The 21,503-nt window shown below is 34.9% G+C and overlaps 2 pseudogenes; both read left to right on the top strand.

Moving 5' to 3' along the window:
- The window catches only part of LOC122135431, a 189,959-nt pseudogene that overhangs the window by 75,405 nt on the left and 93,051 nt on the right, over positions 1-21,503 (top strand).
- Positions 1-21,503, top strand: part of LOC122134576 — a 77,287-nt pseudogene that overhangs the window by 7,303 nt on the left and 48,481 nt on the right.

Consider the following 21,503-nt stretch of genomic DNA (forward strand, 5'->3'; position numbering starts at 1 on the left):
TACACTTAAACTTGCAATTAACCCCCTAGAAACCCCCCAGTAACTCTAGCAAACATAGTAATGCCTGGCACCCAAATCTAGCAACCACCCAGTCCCCCAAACGCCGTATAAATGTGTTTAAAAGGTCTTTCCCAGAACACTTAAAAAACTACACAGCAAGGGCCTTTACAATCCCCAAGAGAACCCCGGGGGCCCCACATCCCCAAACCCAAATACCCTCCCAACCACCCAAAAAACTGTAATGTAAAACAATTTTTAAAAAATCACCCAAAACCCAGGTGGCAACTCCCGACCATGAAAGAAATGCCCCCAATCACCAAAACAATGTTGTAGCAACCACATAGCAACACCTTAGAAACCATTAACCCTAGCAACCATGCAATTTTTCCCAAGATCATTCCAGAATTTTTTAACAACCGCGGCCCCAAGGGTTTTATGCCCATATTATATGAAAAGCACCATACGGGGGTTGAAGTCAAAGAGAAACAGTTAGCCCAAAATAAATCTGCTCTTGTTTATTTCCTCATGAAGCCTTTTTAGGTGACTGCTGTTTTGGTTTTTTCGGGGACCCAACCCAGAATGGGTAAATATGCTCCTCCCCACCCTCCCCCAGGAGGGGCGGGGCCCCCGGGCCCTTTTGCCACACCCCACTGGCCCCCAGGGAAAAGGTGGGACCCGGCCTGACAGAAACACAACACAACAAAAAAAAAACCCAAATTTAAATCACACACGAGCCAGCGACGAGATATTAACTCCATATGCACATAAAATCGACATGAGTGTTTTTCCAGCAAGGTGCTTTCCAAGGACAGGAGAAGTGTCTCAATCTGAAAGGGGTTTAAATTCCGTCCCCGAGGCTTGTTTCGCTGTTGTTATTCAGAGGAAAGGTGAAACCCTCCCCTGCTGCTTCACCCAGGACACAGCCAGACTGTGACATCACCTGGGTGGCAAAAAGAAGCCAGACCCTTCCCCAAAGCTTTTTAGCGCCCGGGGGGGGGAAAGTAAGCGTAACAGAATGTCCTCGCATTTTTCAAATCTTTTGAAACGGGAAAAATTTTCATTGTTCGTGGTGTTCCTGCTGGGCCTGTAGAAGTTTGTGTATAAATAAATCAAGTGATGAATTAATTTTCATTGTTCGTGGTGTTCCTGCTGGGAAATGAGTAAAGGACAACAATGGACGATAACTATAAGTAACTATGAAGCTTTAAATATCGTTCTATGACAGCAGAAAGCCCACACAACTATACGATAAAAAAGGAAAGGCGTGCGTTGGAATCCTTCGGGTGATTTTTTTCTCAGCTGATGAGATAAAAACATTGACAGCCAATCAGAATCCCTTAACTTTAACAAGCGAGTATTTAAAGTGTAAAATGAAAAAACGGGAAAAAATTTATTAATTATCTTTATGGTTATCGTATAAACCCCATTCACCTTTTAAAAACAGAGGGGAAACGTTACTTTGGGAAATCATTTTTCAGAATTTTTTTTCTCAGCTGATGGGTGGATAAAAACAGGCGACAAAACTAACTAAGCCAAAGTGAATGCTAATTATCTTTGGTTATCTTTAAAAGGCCAGTTCACCCAAGGGCGAAAAATTTGGGGGTTTTAATAATCACTACAATACTCTGAGAATGATGAAGTTCACAAACTATGCGATAAAAAGCCCCAGAGGGGGCGATATCGTTGGAATCATTTTCAAAACCCGATTTTACAGCCAATCAGAATCCACCTGATTTTACGAAATTGAGTATTTAAAGTGGCGGAAGTAAAAAAAATGGAAAATAAAATTTTTTTTTCATTTCTTCAACCACTCTTCAACCACTGAGGTGGGTTTTTACAAACATTATTTTTTAGGTACAGAAATTGAATAATCAAATGTAAAAAATAACATTGCATATTTGACTGTATAAATTAAAGATTAATCCTTATTAAAGTTACAAAAGCTATGCAATCAATAGCAGTGAGTGATTTCCCTGTCTTTTGTTGTTTGATTAACATTAAAAACTTTAAGACTAAGATACTGTACGTTCAACCACTTTTAGAACGATTTTTTCAGCTAATGAATAATAAAAATGTTGACAGCCAATCAGAATGTCAGTGTAAGAGTGTAGCTTTTAAAAAGCGACAAAATAAAAAATGTTTTCCCCACTGGGGTGGACATTAAATGTAATTATCTTTGCTAATATAGTTATTGTTATAGTTATAGTACCTAAAAAGCGAAGTAACATGGAAAAATGAGATCTTGGCATCTTTTATGGGGGACTAACATAAAGGTTCTTCATCAGAAGTCAGTAAAAACCCAGATCTCTGTCATACAGTTAGTGTCTCTCCTCACTGGAGGGGTGAAATGTCACCTGTGAATAAAAATGGCCCATATTTTTGAGTCTTTTCTGGAATCTTGATTGGTCAGCAAAAAAAGTTGCTAACGAAGAAGGCCTGAGCTCACAGGGGTCTGATTTTAAAGATCTGCTAGCATAAGAAAATGCCAATCCTCATTACCCCGGTAAAGCTGCCCGGGCGGCGGGCAGCAGACCATATTTACTGTAATGACCCGTTATGTCAGATGATGCTTACATGCGTTTTATGAGGGAATTCCACCTACCACTTCCCGATTTACTTGTATATAAAAAATGCTGACACTGGAACAGCCGTATTGCAAAAATTCTCAGTTTACACTATGGTTTTACTATTCAGGGCCTGAATTTTGTACTGTGCACAGTTTTAATCATTCCTGTAGGGAAATTCCCATTTGCTATGACAGGAGTACATTATTTTACACAAATAAACAAATTAAATCTATGATTTTATAGCTGAATAAAGATTTAATAACAGTACCACAGTTTTAACCTAAATAAGACAAAATGTAAGTGACCAAACAGTGTGAAGTCTTTGTATTTGCAACTAATAACTAACCTAGCAACCACCTAGAAACTGCACAAATACCCAAGCAACTACCCAGAGTGTCCTAGCAACCACAAAGCAACTCTTGAGAGCACCCAGAACACCTGAGCAACTGCAAAGCAACACAGTGTCCTCCCCAACTACCCCCCACACCCCAAAAAACCCCCAGAAAAATGCAGACACCCTAAACCTTTTCCCAGAAACGATCCAAAAATATCTTTAAAAGTCCACTGGAAACAACACAGATCCTAGCAACCCCTTTGGCACTCTAACAACCCCCCAAAGCAATCCATATACCCAGTAACCCCCAGAAACAATACAGACACCATAAAAAAATCCTTTAGAAACAACACGAAAACCCCAAACAACCCCCCACCAAACAAATACAAAAACATATCAATCCAGTGTAAACAACACAGACACCCTAGCAACCCCCTAGAAACAATACTGGCACCCTAGAAATCCCCTAAAAAAACAATGCAGACACCATAACAATCCTCTAGAAATAAGGCTTATACAAGCCCCTAGAAACACCCTAGCAACCCCCTAGAAACATTACAGACACCATAACAATCTTCTAGAAACAACATAGATGCCATAGCAACTCCCTAGAAACAGCCCAGACAGCATTGCAACCCTCCTAGAAACAATACAAACACCATAGCAACCCCCTTGAAACAATCCAGATACACAGCAACCCCCTGGAAATAATCCAGATACCCAAGCAACCCCCTAGAAACCACCCACACAACATAACAATCCACTGGAAACAACGCAGACACCCTAGCAACCCCCTAGAAACAATCCAGACACCCCAGAAACCCCCTAGAAATAATACAGACAGTCTAGCAACTCCCTAGAAACAATACAGATACCATAGTAACCCCCCCCAGAAACAACACAGACCCAAAGAAACCCCCAAAAACAATGCCCGGCACCATAACATCCCCCAAAAACAAAAGGCCCTACCCCAACAACCCCTAGAAACAGCCCAACACCCTAGCAACCCCTTAGAAACAATACAGACACCATAACAATCTTCTAGAAACAACATAGAACGCCCTAACAACTCCCTAGAAACAGCCTGACACCCTAGCAACCCCTTAGAAACAATACAAACACCCTAGCAACCCCCTAGAAACAATACAGACACCATAGCAATCTTCTACAAACAACCCAAACAATAAACATACATAAACAACAAAAAAGAAACAATGCAGACACCCTAGAAACCCCCTAAAAACAACCCAGACACCAAAAAAAAACGAAAACCTTTCACCATATCAACCACCCACTAAAAATAATTTAGAACACTAATAACCACACACAAACCACACAAACCACAAAACCTTGTTTGTTTGTTTGCTTTTTGCTTGCAATGATACATATCGTGAAAAATGTCATACAATAAATTTACAGTAAAATATAATCAACTAAATAATCCCAAATATCTGAAATGCAAAAGTGCAACATTATAGGGCTGATTAAACATATAGGGGGTCTTTCTTTTCCCCTAAAACATGCAAGCAAGCAATAAATAAATACAAATTTTAAAAAAATTAATATAAATGATTATTTACTTTTCATGTTATAATTGAAATAACTCAAAAAAAAAAATAATAATTCTCATAGTTTATCATTAACATTCCAAAAAAGGGGTTACATGTCATCTGCAGTTTGGTTTCCCGCTGTGTTTAAAGTGAGCCCGGGGTTAACTGGGGAAAATCTTTTTTGGTCAGTTTCTCTTGTGGAGGGATGAAATAAAAGGGTGACAGGTCGACTGCACCCCCTGTGGTCCATCCCCACCACCGCGAGGCTCATTTTGGGGGGTTAGTAGCACATTTCACCTGCAGGCCCAAAACTAGAGCCGAAAGTCCCCTTTTGTTTTCATTTTTCATTGGGGGCCACAGGTTCCCCTAAACCCCAAACCACCCTTGTCCCAAATGGGTTCAACCTCAGTTGGGCAAAAAAAACAACATCTAACCTTTCCCCGTGACCTATCCATGTGGTGTTTTCTCCCAAGGGAATTTTTAAAAATGACTGTAAATTACAATTTTGTCTAAATTAGCTATTATTGAATGCAAATGCATCGAGCATTTGTATAGCATTAACAAAAACTGTTTTATGGACAGTCAGACGCTAAAATCCCCTGTATCATGGGGCCTCTAATGGTTTTGTAAATGTTTTTTATTTAATTTATTCCTTAACGGGGAAACGGGCCCAAAAACCCCCATTACTTAAAGTAAATTTAAAAAAACCCCTCTTAACTGGCAGATATCCCCCGGGAAAAGACTCCCTTTCAGTCTTCAAAAAAGGGGAAAAAAACTACCCCGGAGAACCAATCAGAAACACTAATCATTATGCACTTTCAGGCTTGCTGGCTTCGGATGGGCCGGGTTGGGTGACATGACTTTGGGGCTGGGGGTTTTCAGAGTGTGTACAAAATGATTGAAGTTAGTAAAAAGGCTGAACCTTCAAGTTAGAAAAGCATTTATGGTTATTTAGAACTCAGCAGAGTGATCTTTAAGGTCTTATAATGAAGCATCAAGTTCAAGAACCCTATACAAAAACCCCATACCAAAATTTGGGTTTTTGTGAATAAAACCCGCTAATGAAAAAATGCATGGGTAATTTTTTTTCCACTGGTTTTTTTTTGCTAACCAAAAAGCTGGAGGAAAAGCAGAAGTGTCCCCCGATGTAAATGCGTGTTTTACCAAAATACCTTTGGGGTGGGCGTGTTCCCCCCACTGGCTGAAGGTGAAGGAGTGGGTGAAGTTCATGGTGAACGATCCCTTTCTGGATCCCGACCATCACTATTTTGCATCGTTCTCAACACACTCTTCCTTTGGGTCTGGAAAACTATCCCCTGACAGGCAGGGTTTAACCGCATGCTGTCTGTGGGGCCTGGTGAGCAGCACTTCTAGTATTTACTGCACTTCTTCCTGTCACTAAAAAATGCATTAATATAACCCCTGTTGGGATATACTGACTATAATTATTTGTTTTTTTTTGTAACATTTTTTGAAAATTGAAATATATTTTTTTTTTTATTGTAGCCTTTATATAAATTTTTAAAAAGTTAATATTGTAAATATATTATATTATGTTATATTATATTATATTATAATTTTTTAAAATCTTTAATCTTTGTTAAAATATATATATATATATATATATATATATATAAATTTTCCATATAATTGTACACTACCATTCAAAAGTTTGGGCTTGGTAAGATTTTTTTTTGTGTGTGTTTTTGTTTTTAATGTTTTTGAAAGAAGCCTCTTCTGCTATTTGATCAAAAATACAGTAAAAAAAAAGTGAAATATTATTATATTTAAAATAAGTGTATTCTATGTGAATATGTGTTAAAGTGTAATTTATTTCTGTGATGTGCAGCTGTATTTTTTAGCATCATTCTCCCTCTTCGGTTACATGATCTTCAGAAATCATTCTAATATGATGATTTGCTGCTCAAAAAAAATTTTTGATTATTATCAATGTTGAACCGGGGGAAACTGTGATGCATATTATTTTTTAGGATTCACAGATGGTGAAAGTTCAAAAAAAACAACATTTATTTGAAATAGAAAAACTTTTTTTAACATTAGAAATGTCTTTCTGTCAATTTGGATTTAATCATCCTGGCTGACTATTTTTATTAAAAATTAAAAAAAAATAAATGTAATCTTTAACCCCCAAAGGTAGTGTATGCATATAAGTTATATATTTAAACTTTTATTAATTTTTATAATCCCAAAAAATATATATATATATATATATATAGAATATACCCACACACACACACATACTTTATATACCCGTATAAACCGGGATATATATATATATATATATAATAAATAAAAAAAAGCCCCGATATTTTAAAAAAAACCCTTTACAGTTACTGAAATTAAAAAAAAAAATATTGACCAAAAAAAACTACATTCTGGTATGGGAAAAAGTCCATTTTGAGTAATAAAAACCAAAAAAAACAGATATTGCTATCACCTTTATCTGTTATAAAGGTCATGGAAAATCAGGTTTAGCACATTGCATTGTGGGAAACAGCAGCCAAACGCCAGTGTGTTGGTTTTCATTAAACTCATTTCAGTGCAATGAATAAACCCTGTATACTGCAAAAAAAATTTATGTGGGATGATACTGAATGTTGTTTGAAGATGTAGATGCTTGGCGGGGGTCAAAAAGGGGTGCTCAGATCAATGCGACTCTCTTCTCATGAGAAGCCCGGCTGGGCCAGTGTTAATCTCAGAGGAACAAAGGGTTGGGTGGCGGGGGCGGTCCCGTCTGTTGGTTTTTTGCATGACTGATGGGTTTCGACTCTGTCATCTGTAGATGAAAGTGAAGAGCCGGGTCAAGCGCTTTCCCGGGGCTGCGGGTGAAGGGTCAATCTCACTGAGAACATAAACCCACTCTTATTTTATCCTAGAGTCCAAAAAAAGTAATGTTTTGATGCAAGTATATATTGTTTTTTTGTTTTATAGTTTGCGGGCCCCTTTTAAAAAAGGGGTCCTTAATTCAGCTTTTTAGAAAAGTTTGTCCAGCCTGGGTTTAAAATGTGAATGTCTCTAAGGCTTAAGGGTCATATTTTTTTTCCTAAACTCTAAAAACAAAAAAAAAATAATGTGATTAAATAAATTTTTTTAAATTTTTTATTTTTTTTTTTAATTTTTTTGTGTATATATGTGTGTGTGTTATTATTTTTTATTATTTTTTTTTTTTTTGTATCTATGTGTGTTTTTATTAATTTTTATTATTTTATTTTGGGTTTTTTTTTTTTTTATATTTTATTTTTTAAAAGTGACCTGAATGTCTGTCATGAATTTACCTTCAAAGAGGGCGAAGATGTTAACTTCAGGTAAAATAAATAAATAAATGAAAATAAAAAAAAAATAAATAAATCAAAACAAAAAAATAAAGATAAAAAAAAGTCTTTTAAATATATAATATAAAAATTTTTTTGCTTATCCTTATTATTACAATTATTATTTTTAATTTTTAACATTTTTTTTTCCTTGTTTCTAAAGGGCCCCTAAGACTCTAAGTCAAAAACATGTCCTGCTCATATTTTTTTTTGAAAGAAAAAAAAATATAAATATCTTTATTAAAAATTTTTTTATTATTTTTTTTTTATATTATTTTTTTTTTTCATTTTTTACATTTTTTAAATTTTTTTTTTTATTTTTTTATTATTTTTTATTTTTTTTTTTTTTTTTTTTATTTTTTTTAAATTTTAAATTTTAAATTTTAAATTTTTTTTTTATTTTATTTTAATTTATTTTTTTTTTTTATTTTTAAAGGGGTGTTTTCATGGCTTCACCCCCAAAAAGGGGGGTAGATGTTCCTCAGATCTCAGTTTTTGGTTAGTTTAAAAGGGGGTTTGGGGATGTGAGGGAGAAGCAGGCTGATTTTCCCTTTTGCTCATCTTCACAGGATGTGTTAGAGTTTTCCTCCCCGGGTAAGTATCCAGTCCACCCAAAAGCTTTGGGCTCCCAGAAAAAGAAACAGACAAACCTGCCGTAATCTGCACCTTATAACCATGGCAACGGGGAAAACCCCCCGTCTTTCAAAGTTCTACACATCCCCCCCCCCTTTCCCGTGTTTGTTTGTTTTGAAACATTTTGTTAATTTAATGATGCTTTCGCCCAAAAATTTGTATGTACTCTGAAAAACAAAAAAAATAAGTAAAATTAAAATAAAAAAAAAACAAAATCAGTGTTATATTACGTCAGTCCATTTTATTTTTAGTTAGCGTTAAAAAGCGGATAAAAAAATTATTTTGTTTGAAAAATTTTAAAGATTTGATTTTGTTATGTGTTTTTGTCATTTTTTAGCATTTTTTATATATTATATATATTAATATATAATTATATATATATATATTTAGCTTTAAAAAATTTTTAAATTTTAAAATTTTTTTTTAGAAGTTTTTTTTTTATTAAAATTTTTTTTAATTTTTAAATATTTATAATAGTTTGGTTAATAATAAATAATACTGGTTAAAATAAATAACTACGAATAAATTTAATATATTTTGTAATGAAAATGAAGCCTGATTGACATTAAATTCTAATTTTTATTAATATTTCTTAAAAGACAGTAGTATTGTTAATTTTAAAATGCTTTGAATAAAAGTACTAATAAACTTTACCATGTTTTTTGCAGTAAAAACAAATAATGTAAACAGACTTTATTCATAATATACATTTAAATATTTATTTAAAATTTTAAAATTTATTTATTCATTCCCTGATTTATTTATTTTTATTTATACATTCCCCTGTTTTATTTTAAATTTGTAAAATTTTTACAATCTTTACACAATAGTATTTTTATTTGCATAATGTCGAACTAAAACTTTCATTGGATCTGTTTCCCCCAAAATTGCTTTAAAATCTACATTTAGTGAAATGGCTTTGTATAAAAGCGTCTGTCAAATGCTTGAAAATCAGATATCTGCGTTCTTCTCAGGTGTTCACGGCATTTTCCACCGGAGATGGTCCTGAAACATGCTCGGTCCATTTTACTTTCACGGGCTGGAACACTTTGACATCTGATCGGAGTCTGAGTCTCATGGAGCGGGGTTTTCCCAAAACGTGGGGGGGTCTTCCGTCCTGCGCTCCTTTCAGACTGGAAACATAAAAAAAATACTCTCAGACTCACAGCGGGTTTCCTCTTGCTTTGTATTTGTTTTAATTCTTAAAAGACCCGCATCATACATATTTGTTGAATAAACCCCTAATTTTGGGTGCGGGTTTAAAAAATAGTCTTTTTTTCCTTTAATCACAGAAAAACCGGAAAACCAGCTAAAAATCAGATTCTAAGTAGTTTTTTCTAACATTCCCTTTTTTTCTGATGTTTTCTAAACAGTCAAAACACAATTTTTAAAAGTGTTTTATATTTTTTTTTAATAATTTTATAAAAGTTAGGGAATTTTCATTTTACATTTTCAAACATTATGGAATGTTACATTTTAATTTTCTCTAAACTTCTGAAACAAAAATTTTTAAAAAATGTTACATAAAAATAACATTTTGAGAACATTATTAAGTTTAATAACTTTGAACAGCTTCGGACAAAAATTGCTCATAACTTTAAAGAGAACATTTCTTGTTACTGAAACATTTTTCTTTTATTTTTCAATTTATTCTTCTCCCCTTTTATACGGGGGGGATTAGGGCCAAGAAATAAAAAAAATAAACCATCTTGAATTAAATCTTTTAAATGCGAGATTAACCATTAAATTTGGGAAAAAAAAATCGAAATACAATCTTGAGAAAAACTCTTAAAATTCGAAATAAAGTCTTGTGTTTGAGATTAACCTTAAAATTTCGAGAAAAAAAGTCAAAATACAATCTTTTAAAAAACCTTTAAAATATCGAGAATAAAGTCGTTGTTTTTAGAAAAAAATTTGTTAATTTGAAAAAAAAAGTCGTCAATCTTGGAATATCTTACTTTACCGCCATTAATGGAATGCCGTAGGGTTTTAATTTATCAAGCTGTCCAAGTGCCAGAGTGCTTTTGGTGAAGCCAGCGTAACCTTGTTTTTGTCCTCGGGTTTTGTCATTTCATGTTGGCAAAACAGTAGCCTACAGCGCAAATTGGACTGATTTTTTCTCTAAAAAAACCAGCCCTTTTCAAATTCTTTTAAAGTTCGTTTTGCTAATTTTTTGGTCTAATTGCTAAAAATTGAAGTATTTTTTTTGTTACGGGGAAAAAAAGTCTAAAAAATTTCTTGACTAAATGATCCCCCTCTGCCCTGTCCTCTTTAGGCTAAACTGACGAATCGTTTTCCTACATTTCATTTTGACTTTTTTTCCAAAACCCAAGCTTTTTTCGAAATTAAATGAGTTTATTCTCACATTTTTTCAAAAATTTTTTTCCCCGAAATTTTCGAGTTTTTTTTTGAAAAACCCCGACTTTATTTCGAAAATTTAATGAGTTTATTTTCAAGACGTTTTTTCTTTTTTTTTTTCCCCGAAATTTTTCGAGTTTTTTCTCGAAACACACGCTTTTTTCCGAAATTTTAAAGAGTTTATTCTCAAAATTTTATTTCACTTTTTTTTCTCGAATTTAAAGATTTTTAAACTCCAAAATAATGACTTTTAAACTGATGGTTTTATTTTTTTTATTGCTTGGCCCCAATCCTCTTCCGTAGTTTTAAAAAATGTAAATGATTCTAAAGACATTATTTTACAATAGGCCATGACGAGTTAAAAATGACAGATGATGAAAAAAAAAAAACCTGTTTTTTTCATATTCAAAGCTTTTCAAAAACTTGCTTATTTATTTATTTTTGACATCTGACTGCTTTTTTTGTTTTATAAGTGCAGTAAGCTAATACATAGAGTAGATATACATACTGTATATATATAATATTGTCATAATTTATCAAAAAACTATGTGATATAGTTTTACTAATTTGTTCATTCAGTTTTGTTTTTAACTCAGCATCATCAAATGTCATATTCAGTCATATTAGGCCTTTTTCACAGCTCAGCAGAATTTGTCAAGATGCATGACTCTGTGTTATCAGCGTTTTATATTGAATGTCGTTGAAATCAACTCTTCTCCTTCTCCTTCAGCTGCGAGTCTTCAAGTTGGCGAAGTCGTGGCCGACGCTGAACACGCTCATAAAGATCATCGGGAACTCGGTGGGCGCTCTGGGGAACCTGACCCTGGTTCTGGCCATCATCGTCTTCATCTTGCTGTGGTCGGCATGCAGCTGTTCGGGAAGAACTACGAGTCGTGCGTGTGTAAGATCTCCAAGGACTGTACGCTGCCCCGCTGGCACATGAAGGACTTCTTCCACTCGTTCCTCATTGTTTTCCGGGTCTTGTGCGGAGAGTGGATCGAGACCATGTGGGACTGTATGGAAGTGGCGGGTCAGCCGCTCTGCATCCTGGTCTTTATGCTGGTCATGGTCATCGGGAAACCTCGTGGTGAGTGCTGAGCTCTTTTATTCTCCCTGGCTTCATGCTGTGTCTCAAAGTGCCTTGAAATTTTGAAGAAAACAGGCTGAACCTTGTGGAAAGATATTGAGGTGTTTCTTTATTGTCATTGCGTCTCAAAGCAGCTTTAAGTTTTTTCAGTTGAAATAATCTGAAGATATATAAAATTAATGGTTAAAAACGAGTAATGTACGAAGTAGACAAAAAAAAACTGCAAAAAAGATATGCCATTTCTATATCTAATAGTATAATATATTCTATATAATATATATTATTTATATATATATACATATATATATATACAGTGTTTTTTAGTATCAGGATTATTATAGTTTTTGTTAATATTTTGATTACATTTTATTTTTATGTTTTCCTGCTTTAATATGTTAATATAGTTATAAATGCGTGTATTTTTTATTTTGTTGTTTTTATTTTTATTAGGTTTTATTTCATTAAAATACGTCATATAGTTTTTGAAGTCAGTTTGAAGTCTTTTTAGCTTAACGTAAAACACATTAAACTGAATGAACATGAGAAAGTTGTTTTATTTGTTAATGGAACTTATTTCAGGTTAACACTTTAGTTTATCTTCAATATGTAATTTTGTTATGGTAGTTAAATTATTTAATTTAATTATTATTTAATTATTTTTTTTATTTTTAATATATATATATATATATATATATATATATATATATATATATATATATATATATATATATATATATATATATATATATATATGAACAATTTTAATCAATTTATAATTATAATTTTAGTATAATTCCCAAATAATAATTACTACTTTTTTATACATTTTATCTAAAATTATAGAATTTATATAATTACAATATTTAATTTTTTGTAAATATATAATTTAAAACATTTTATCAGGATGATATTATGTAAGGTTTACTTATATAAAAGATGCATACTTTTATACGTCCAAAGTCATTTTCCTGAATCCACAGGGCTTTCTAACGATGCCTGTTCAAGCCAGACCATCCCGAAACGCAGCTGAGTGTGAGCATTATGGCTTTGTACTGTGAAAGTTTGTATTGGCTGCTGTTGCCTGAAGATGCTTTCCTCTCAACGCTTCTTCTCAGACATGTTGCACTGCTTTCGCTAAAACCTGCAGTATTATTGCTGAGGTCATTTTTACACCATCATCACAATCCAACTTTGCCAAATCACGTCAAATTGGAGTGATAAAGTAATTTTGCCTTTATTTTTCTTTCGATTTGGATGCTTTTCTTCTGGATTAATGGGTCATTACACCATGCATGCTTTTATTTAAAAAGTTGTCACTATTTAGTGATCGCCTGTTAATCGTCTTGGCTTAAAGAAAATATTCTTGTCCTTTCATTTAGTGATAGGCTTTAATCAAAGCACCCTAGTATCTGGGTAATTGATCTCAACAACTCGCTTCTCGTCCTGTCGATCTTTAAATGTGAGACCTGAACCTGTAAGCGTCGAGTGTTTCTATCCACAGATTTCATTTTAAGCTGGAATGTGTGGCTGTCAATGGAATTGCACAAAACCAATGATTGTTCCTCAAATGGAACACAAAGTTTCCCAGCATTCAAAAGGATTTAGAATTGTATTATTTTAGGCTGCACAGATTGGATCAACAATTTTAGAACTGTAAACGCATCAATCCTAGAATGCGCAATAACGGTTTTTATGTATGAATACATTGTCGAACATGAAATTTTATTTATGTGATCAACCATAATTCTTTTCCAGCATGCATCATTACTTCCAGTCTGTGTCATTATTTCGATCTTTCTCTTCGAAATCATTGTCTAATAAACTGCTTTGCTGCACTTAGCCCTCCATCACACAAAGTAGGGAATCATTTTGTAGCAAGTATCCCATCAAATGTATCTATTTGATCAATTTACCCAATCCTTGCTTTGAATACGGCCATTAAAAAACAAAACAAACATTTGGGAACAGTGGTAATAGTGCTATTTGAAATCCAGATTTCTCCCTCTGCCCGTAGTATTGGCGTAACCTTCGAGCTCCAGTGAAGACGGCTTTGAAATCCTCTGAGATTTCTCCAATCTAGACGGTATGAGCACTACTGAATACTTCCTCGTGCATCTTGTCTGGGCCCTGCACATAGTTATCAGTGATATTAAATAACCAATGGCTTTCTTTTGAATAGACAGCGAATGTACACAGCGCGATTAACTTGTGCAAATCCATGATCACCGTGCCCCACCTTGCTACTCTCTCTCCCAACGCTTTCTCCCTCTTCGCCAGTCACTCGCTTTGCTTCTGCCTGATCGGGAAAGAATCATCTCTCTCTGCAGCACTGAGGTTGTTACTTCAGAAAAGGTTATACGTAGCACGGTCGTCTCATCACTTTCCCTCTACTCGCGACTCCGATTCTTTCCTCGCATATGATCTCGATTTCCCTTACGCATACGGTAAAGGTCAAATAGAAGGTACTTCCTTTTGTCTCCTGGCTACCCATTATTTATCATTCCTGACCAGAAGACCACGACGCGCTTGATAGTTGCATGCTTCACAAACTTCCTGCACACAATGCATTTGATTTGCAAACACTTCAGGGTGGCTGGGATTTGATCACGCGGGAGTTCAGTTTTTTTGATTGCTGAACTCGAAGATGGACATATATTTTTGATCTGCGATCCAATATCGTGACTAATACCTACCTAGCGATATTTTAAGGGCAATCAAAGCCCTCAATATTTTAAGTGTGTTCTAGACCTATTGGGGCAGAGACAACAGTTCCAGAATGCATTGCGACACCGCTTAGTGAAAATAATCCATGCAAAGATGGATAAGAAATGCAGATTATATCCTTATAATTATTTAATTCAAAATATTGATAAAATAATCAAAACTAAAATGGACTGTGTAGGCAGTATTTGTGTGCTCTGTGTGTTTTATGCGTATTAGATTATACCATGAGATATCGATTAAAATTACTCCATCTGGCTCCTCCCCTCGTGGTGGCCCACAAAAATTGCTTACTTCCCTCAGTGTTTAATTTATTATTTGATTATTTAATTTATTTAAATTTATTTAATTTTATTTAATTTATTTTTTTATTTTATTTTATTTTATTTTATTTTATTTTATTTTAGTTACACTGAATTTTCATTGCAGAAATTTGCAAGTAAATTGCACAATTAATTACAAGACATCTCAAGGACTACCATTTGAAGAATTGGAAGTTTGACATAGAAAGAATAAAATTGTATTTCTTGTAAGTACTCCAATAATAATGTAAACCTTAGAATTTTGTTTTTCATTGTATACATATTAAGTTTTTATTGTAAGAAATTATACTTAATAATATAATATAAATAAACAAGGTCATTTAGAATTATAATTTGGAGTGCTTGAATTCATGCTGTTTAATGCATCCTGTAAGATAATTTTCAAAATACTATATATAGTCCTAAGCAGCAGATTTTAATGGGAAAATTGGGGTGAACTTTTATGAAGATCCGCCAAAATATAAAAGGCCGAGCAAAATCTTTAAGTAAATTATTAATGTTATTTTAATTTATTTAATTTAATATTTCTTTTAATTTATTGTAGTTGTAAGCTTTTATTTAAATCACTTATAAATTACATAATATTTTATAATTCTTCATCACTTAATTTTAAGGCCTCTGGACAATCATTTTCAACACTGCATTAATAGTAATGCGAATATATTTTTGTTTTGTTTTTTTTTGTTTTTTTTTTTTTTTTGAGACTTTTGGGGGAAATATTCATCAGGTTTGAGTATAATAATATCAGAATAATAAAAGGCTCATTTTTTCTTTATGCAAAACCTAATTTCTTTACTTTTGATTTTCTTTACGATGTTTTCTAAAAGCTATTAAAACGAGCTGGTTGTCTATATTCCTGTGTTGCCGGTTGCATGTGTTTGTATCAGGGTTTTGAAGGTGGCCATCATAAACCTTCTGTCCTTAGGCTGTGTCATGTGAGAAGCAACCTAAAACCCTCATAAATCTTCATTTGTAAGTGAATGAAGGGTCCACAAGATCAAACACGGCTGAACTGCAACCTGTAGTGTGCGTTAAATGTTTATGCAAGCCTGATTCTTTTCAATTATTTGTGTCATTAAACATTGGTTTGAAGTGGTGTTTTGATGTGAATAACAGGTGACATGAGATGCCTGCATTCGCCAGATATTCCTGCGGGAACATTACAGCCGGACAAAGCTAGCGGCTGCTGTTTGTGCTTGTAGGTCATTTGGGTTGAAGTGTGCAGGGTGAGACGCTTGATGTTGGGTTGGTTTTGTGAAAAGCTCAGGTGAACAGATCAGCAGGCGACCTATTCTTAGCATGGTGTGTGTGTGTGTATGTTGTGACGTGTGTGTGTGTGTGTGTGTGTGTGTGGTGTGTGTGTGTGTGTGTGTGTGTGGTTGGTTGGAGTCCGTCATCCACTCCAGATGGTATGTGGACAACGCTTGGATCGATGCAGCCTGTTGTGGAGTAATCAGAGGTTATTCAAAGCGCGGCCCGGGTAACTGGAGAGCTGAAATTGATGTTAATCAGATCTGGGTTTTGTGATGACAAATCCATCACTCTGATCCAAAACCCGCCGAGCTGCTGTGCTGTCCTGATGTAGAGCACACTACCTAGGGAGAACAACACGAGAGTCTCGAATCACAACTGATTTCAATAGAGTTTGAGGTTAGTATGTTGCAGTGCAAACACTATATAATCATAACATGTATGCAGCGTATATAAATATTGAATTAAATTGATAAGTGACCTGTAGAATTTAAAATATGCATTACATGGTTTAAAAAGTGACAGTAAAGACATTTATAATGTTGCAAAAGATTGTTTTCTATTTCAAATAAATGCTGTTCATATGAAATGTCTATACATCTGTGAATCCGAACTGAAAAATAAAATGTATCACAGTTTTCCACAAAAATATATATGCAGCCACAACTTGGTTTTCAACATTGATAATATCAGAAATGTTTCTTGAGCAGCAAATTCATCATATTAGAATGATTTCTGAAGATCATGTGACACTGAAGACTGGAGTAATGATGCTGAAAATACAGCTGCGCATCACAGAAATAAATTATATTTTAATAGAAATTCACATAGAAAAACATCTGTTTTAAATTGTAATAATATTTCACATTTTTACTATATTTTAGATCAAATAAATGCAGCCCTGGTGAGCAGAAGAAACTCTTTCAAAAAAGTTGATGCCTTTTAGTTTTATTTTAGTATCACTGAGATACTATTATAGTTTTTCTTAATATTTTGAAACAATTTTATTTTTGATCTTCAACATTTCCTGTTTTTCATTTTAATTTTAGTTAACATTTATTCATTTGTTTATTTTTCATTTCTATAAGTTTTTGTTTTGTTTTATTATTTTTCTATCATTTTATTATTCCGTTAGTTTTACTTATTTTAGTACATCAAGATGAACTAAATGAGAGCGAGCTAAAAATAAGTTTATTAGTAAATTTCGTTGTATTTCAGTTGAGCATTTATGTTTATTCTACGTATTTTTAAATGTTTTACAATTTTAGTTTTAGTTGATTATAATAACCCTGGCCTCTTTACTGACCTGCATTTACGTTTTGTTCACCCACTTTTCTTTAAAATGTTAACTTAAATCGAAACTGATTCATAGACTTTTTGGACTTCCCAACCGAGAAGCAACAAATAAAAATATCGATCTCTCCCAATCGATCCCTGTCAGTCTCTTCCACTCCCACCCATGACTCTTCTATTCGTGCATGTCATTCTTTAGACTGAAGATCAGTGAGTCTTAGAGAAACCTATATCGGAGAGTTTACTTCACGTCTGTCTCAGTGAGCAGCCAGTGGTTGCTGTGAGCGTCGTCAGCATCATCCTGCCCTTTTAGGGAGAAAAAGCTTGTTCGCCGGCTGATCCCATGAGCCGCCTGTGATTGTCCACCTCCAGATAGTGTGTGTAACCGGATCTGGGGTTTCAGCTCTCTAAGCTGTTGTGTGTGTGTGTGTGTGTGTGGGTGGTGTGTGTGTGTGTGTGGTGTTGTGTGTGTGTGTGTGTGGAATTCCTCCTGAATGCTTCTGGTTAATTCCACAGTGTGGCTGCGGCAGTTTTATTTTTCAGTTAAACATACTCATGGGTGTAAAGTGGGATTCTGGGTCTGGCTTTTTGATTTTGTTTGGACATTTTACATTATTATCAGAGATGGAAGAGTAACATTATGTTTGCATGTACTTTATTATATTATTATATTTAATGTAAACAGACAATGTCAGAGATTTTAGTGCCGACCAAAAAATCTTTATAATCTTTGTAATTTTTCTCTTGCATTCCTGCAACTTTATTTATGTTTTACAGTGGCTTAATCTTACTCTCAAAGGTACTAACAATTTAGTTAATCTTAGGTAAATCAAATGAAAACATAACTATGTATTTATTTAGATTTATTTATTTTTACCAAGTTTAACTGTTTTAAATTAAAACATGGATGAAATTTTTTTTTTATAATCTTTAAAAAAAATATTTTTAATAAATAGTAGTAGTAGTAGTACTTAAAGAAGTACATTCTTCTTTACAATAGTAATATATTTCCGTCAATAATTTCTTCAAGTTAGACCAAACTTTTATTTTGGCGAGTTGTAGTGGAGGTCTTGGACTTTCTGTGTGTTTAAATATAGTGTATTATTATTATTATTATTATTAATTTGAGAATTATATTTTACTGTGCAGCAGTAATATATTTCTAATATAATTTCTTCAAGTTAAATCTGAACTTTTATTTTGACCAGCGTTGAAGTGAAGATCTTGACGTTTTTGTGTGTATTTGATGGTGGTTTTTATCAAAATGAAATGGTGAAATGCTAATACAGTGACTGCTCTTATATAGTTTATTAATTGTATGACTTTTGTTATGTGCTTTGTTCTCACCATGAAGTTTTGCTGCTGACATGATGTAAAAAAAAAAAAAGAATTCTTTGTTGGCTCAAAAAAAAAAAACCGCTCAAAACAACAGCGTTTATTTGAAATAGAATATTGGTAACCATTATTAATAATACTATTGATCAGTTTAATCCATCCTTGCTGAATGAAAGTATTAACACATGTTAGGCATGTAATATAATTCAGGTTTGTGTATTGTGTGGAGTATGTCTCTGCTCTTTGTGTTTACCAGCCTTTGACTGATTGACACATTTGTCACCTGTTGTTTCGTCAAAGGTAGCGTATGATAATGCTGCTCAGCTGTCTGAGGTAATGCTGTATTTTTAGCCTGTGATCGTTGTGTTGGGTCAGCATGGGTGCGCTTTTGTGTCTCTCGTCGAGGCATGTGAGACATGCAGCACCTCAGATACCTGCAGAACGAGCTCACAGATCCTCTGTGTTACATGCAAACCCGTACATGACGAGTCGTTCTCTCTGTGTGTATTTTAAGTGTAAGTGGGCAGGTGTAGCGGTGAGAAAGACCCAACTAATAGTCCTCACTTAGACAACTTTACCTTCACAGCTAATGAAGTGTAGCGCGGAAACAGTGTCCTGAGAGAATGAGGACATACAGCTTAGATTTCATCTAAAACACAAATGGGATCTGCCCTGTGACCACAATCATATATCATGGTGACATTATATAGCATCATAAAAATATTTCTGCTGACTGTTTGTGATTGTTCGGTGAATTTAATTCATTAAAAATTCAATCCATTTGACCTCGGTGGATTCACATCATCTCTGAAGTGGTCCGAGTGGTTGCTAGGGTGTTGCTAAGGTGTTCTAAGGTGATCACATCAGATCACAAAAGGGAGTTATTTTCTCGACTGATGTCGTTATAAGCAGGGAGGTGTTTCCTCATCTCAGAGCGTAAACTCACTGGCACACAAACAGAGCCAATTCAGATATGAATAATAAAACACAGAAATTATTTAAATGCAAAACCCGAAACGCAATTCACAATCACGTATTGAACCGTGGATGTCGTACTGAACAGTTCAATATTATACAGAGGATTGTGACATCCCTAGTTTCTACTGTAGGTAGTTGATAAGGTGTTCTGAGTAGTTGCTAAATTGCTCTGGGAAGGTTGTAGGTGGTTGCTAGGAGGTTGCTAAGGTGTTCTAGGAGGTTACTAGAGTAGGTCGTTGATAGGGTCTTCTGGGTGGTTGCTAAATTGTTCTGGGAAGTTTCTAAGTGGTCGCTAAGTTGTCCTGGGAGGGTTGTGGGAAGATTCTGAAAGGTTGTTAAGTTGTCCTGGGAAGGTTGTGGGTGGTTGCTAGGAGGTTGTTAAGGTGTGTGTGAGGGTTACTACAGTAGGTCGCTAAAAGGGTGTTCTGGGTGGTTCTAAAGTGTCTGGGCTTTTCTAGGTGGTTGCTAAGATGTTCTGAGTGGTTGCTAGGAGGTTGCTAAGGTGTTGTGGAAGGTTACTACAGTAGGTGGTTGATAAGGTGTTCTGAGTGGTTGCTAGGGGATAGCTAAATTGTTCTGGGAAGTTTCTGAGAGGTTGCCTAAGTTGTCCTGGGAGGGTTTGTCAGGGGTTGCTAAGGTATTCTGGGAGGTTACTACAGTAGGTCGTTGATAGGATGTTCAGTGTGGTTTCTAAGGAGTTCTGGGTGGTTTCTAGGAGGTTGCTAAGATGTTTTGAGTGGTTTGCTGGGAGGTTGGCTAATGTGTTCTTGAAGGTTACTACAGCAGGTTGTTGATAAGGTGTTCTGAGTGGTTCCCAGGGGTTGCTAAGGTGCTTGTTGTTGTTGCTAGGATGCTGCTAAGGTCTTCTGTATGGTTTCTAGGTGGCTTGTCTGCAGCACAAATGCTTTAGGATGACACACACTCAACTTTAATACTTACAGTAATGCTAGAGGTCATTAACCCTACATTTGAGCAATTGTAGCAGTGACATTTGCTTAGCAACCACCAGAATATGTCATTTATCTGGCAGATTGTGCTGTGCTGGTATTTTATCAGAAGCTCCCCCTGTGTTAAAACTCAATGGCGTCATTAGCTTTCATGGGCTCTTAATGTTTTCTGGAGTGCATTATTTCATTAGCGAGGCCTCGAGTGGCCCTGAAGAGTGTTATTGCTCTGACTGTATGGAGCTCCAGATAAACCGGATGAGCACCAATCACGAGCTCCCGCCCTCGATTATAATGGGCTCAGAGGCAGCAGCTGTCCTGCATGACGGCTGAGGGGGCGAGTGGGACGTGTTCGCGAGTGCCACTTCAGGGTTCCCAGAGCCACACACTGCTGTGATTTGCTGCTAATGAATGTAAATAATTAGTGCTCTTAATTGAAGGTCTTCGTGAAGACAAAATTAGAAGAGAGAGAGATAAATTCTGAATGGGTGTCATTCTGTTTGTCATTCTGTCCATCCATCCATCATTCTGTCATTCTGTCTATCATTCTGTCCATCCATCCTTCTACTATTCTGTCCATCCATCCATCCACGGTTCTGTCTATCCCTACCTCCCTCCCTCCATCCCAAACCACAAATTTCATCCATCCACCATTCTGTCCATCCCTCACATACCATCCATCCACCATTCTGTCCATCCTCTCCATCCATCCATCCATCCACCCATCCACCGTTCTGATCCAGCCCTCCTCGCTCCATCCATCCTCCATCCACCCATCGATCGTTACTGTCCATTCC

This window comes from Cyprinus carpio, chromosome A24 (genome assembly GCF_018340385.1).
Source record: "Cyprinus carpio isolate SPL01 chromosome A24, ASM1834038v1, whole genome shotgun sequence".
Lineage (NCBI taxonomy): Eukaryota > Metazoa > Chordata > Actinopteri > Cypriniformes > Cyprinidae > Cyprinus > Cyprinus carpio.